This window comes from Oncorhynchus keta, chromosome 19 (genome assembly GCF_023373465.1).
Source record: "Oncorhynchus keta strain PuntledgeMale-10-30-2019 chromosome 19, Oket_V2, whole genome shotgun sequence".
NCBI lineage: Eukaryota > Metazoa > Chordata > Actinopteri > Salmoniformes > Salmonidae > Oncorhynchus > Oncorhynchus keta.
The window spans coordinates 13,291,889-13,294,388 of NC_068439.1; the positions used below are offsets into that span (position 1 = coordinate 13,291,889).

At 41.5% G+C, this 2,500-nt stretch overlaps 1 protein-coding gene across 4 annotated transcripts in view; it reads left to right on the forward strand.

Annotated features, from left to right (window-relative positions):
- LOC118378553 (phosphoprotein associated with glycosphingolipid-enriched microdomains 1-like) overlaps window positions 1-2,500 on the forward strand; it is a 106,972-nt gene that overhangs the window by 87,274 nt on the left and 17,198 nt on the right. For all 4 annotated transcript variants that reach the window (XM_052469658.1, XM_052469657.1, XM_052469659.1 and 1 more), the window contains one exon: window positions 789-838. The gene's annotated coding sequence lies outside the window, so the exon portion shown is untranslated. The remainder of the gene's footprint in view (window positions 1-788; window positions 839-2,500) is intronic.

Here is a 2,500-nt window from a genome sequence, read left to right on the forward strand (position 1 = left end):
AGATGAGAGTTATTACTATGGACTAGGGAAGGAGATGAGAGTTATTACTATGGACTAGGGAAGGAGATGAGAGTTATTATGGACTAGGGAAGGAGATGAGAGTTATTACTATGGACTAGGGAAGGAGATGAGAGTTATTACTATGGACTAGGGAAGGAGATGAGAGTTATTATGGACTAGGGAAGGAGATGAGAGTTATTACTATGGACTAGGGAAGGAGATGAGAGTTATTACTATGGACTAGGGAAGGAGATGAGAGTTATTACTATGGACTAGGGAAGGAGATGAGAGTTATTATGGACTAGGGAAGGAGATGAGAGTTATTACTATGGACTAGGGAAGGAGATGAGAGTTATTACTATGGACTAGGGAAGGAGATGAGAGTTATTACTATGGACTAGGGAAGGAGATGAGAGTTACTATGGACTAGGGAAGGAGATGAGAGTTATTATGGACTAGTGAAGGAGATGAGAGTTATTATTATGGACTAGGGAAGGAGATGAGAGTTACTATGGACTAGGGAAGGAGATGAGAGTTATTATGGACTAGGGAAGGAAATGATAATTATTATGGACTAGGGAAGGAGATGAGAGTTACTATGGACTAGTGAAGGAGATGAGAGTTATTATTATGGACTAGGGAAGGAGATGAGAGTTATTATTATGGACTAGGGAAGGAGATGAGAGTTGTCTATATACCCCACCCTGCTATAGGTTCTGCAGTGCTCTACTCTACACCACCACGCTACTTCCCACAGTTAGTAACTCCTCTCTCTCTCCTCTCTGCAGGCAAGGACGAGCTACTGAATAACCACAGCCTGAGTCAACAAGGTATCAAGGTAAGGTTCTGTTCACCGTCTGCTTGAACTGTAACTCACAGGACAGATTCTCACTCTGGGACTGAGGGTCAAATAGAGTGGTGTGTAAATAGAGTAGAGTGTGTAAATAGAGTGGGGTGTGTAAATAGAGTGGAGTGTGTAAATAGAGTGGAGTGTGTAAATAGAGTGGTGTGTAAATAGAGTGGAGTGTGTAAATAGAGTGGAGTGTGTAAATAGAGTGGTGTGTAAATAGAGTAGAGTGTGTAAATAGAGTGGAGTGTGTAAATAGAGTTGGGTGTGTAAATAGAGTGGTGTGTAAATAGAGTAGAGTGTGTAAATAGACTGGAGTGTGTAAATAGAGTGGGGTGTGTAAATAGAGTGGTGTGTAAATAGAGTAGAGTGTTTTTAATAGAGTGGAGTATGTAAATAGAGAGTGGAGTGTGTAAATATAGTGGAGTGTGTAAATAGAGTGGAGTATGTAAATATAGTGGAGTGTGTAAATAGAGAGTGGAGTGTGTAAATAGAGAGTGGGGTATGCAAATAGAGTGGAGTGTGTAAATAGAGAGTGGAGTGTGTAAATATAGTGGAGTGTGTAAATAGAGTGGAGTATGTAAATATAGTGGAGTGTGTAAATAGAGAGTGGAGTGTGTAAATAGAGAGTGGAGTGTGTAAATAGAGAGTGGGGTATGCAAATAGAGTGGAGTGTGTAAATAGAGTGGAGTATGTAAATATAGTGGAGTGTGTAAATAGAGTGGAGTGTGTAAATAGAGTGGAGTGTGTAAATAGAGTGGAGTATGTAAATATAGTGGAGTGTGTAAATAGAGTGGAGTGTGTAAATAGAGTGGAGTATGTAAATATAGTGGAGTGTGTAAATGGGTGGAGTGTGTAAATAGAGTGGAGTGTGTAAATAGAGTGGAGTATGTAAATATAGTGGAGTGTGTAAATGGGTGGAGTGTGTAAATAGAGTGGAGTGTGTAAATAGAGTGGAGTGTGTAAATAGAGTGGAGTGTGTAAATAGAGTGGAGTATGTAAATATAGTGGAGTGTGTAAATGGGTGGAGTGTGTAAACAGCTTATGTATAGTATGTTTGTTTCCGTTGGTCCTTGGTATGCATCACCTCTCAAGACGTGTCATTAGTTCACACCACTGAGCTGCTGATGTTGACAGAAGCTTGGGTGGTTTTCACTCTGCTACTGGGTGTACTTTCACACTGTGTGTGTGTGTGTTGTTTCTGTTACACAATGCTGGCCTGAACTTACTGTAGTTCTCGCAGCTCCCACGCTCCACAACTACATTTGCATAGGATCAGAGCAGAGTGCCACCCAAGTCATAGACTGTTCTCTCTGCTACCGCACGGCAAGCAGTACTGATGCACCAAGTCTGAAACCAACAGGAAGGACCCTGAACAGCTTCAACCCCCAAGCCATAAGACTGATAAATAATTAACCAATTAGCTACCTGGACTTATTATCTATCCTGTTGCCTAGTCACTCTATCCCAACCTATATGAACAAATCTACCTCAATGACCTCGTTACACCTGCATATCGACTCAGTACTGGTACCCCTGCACATTGACTCAGTACTGGTACCCAGCATATCGACTCGGTACTGGTACCTCTGCATATCGACTCAATACTGGTACCTCTGCATATCGACTCAGTACTGGTACCCCTGCACATTG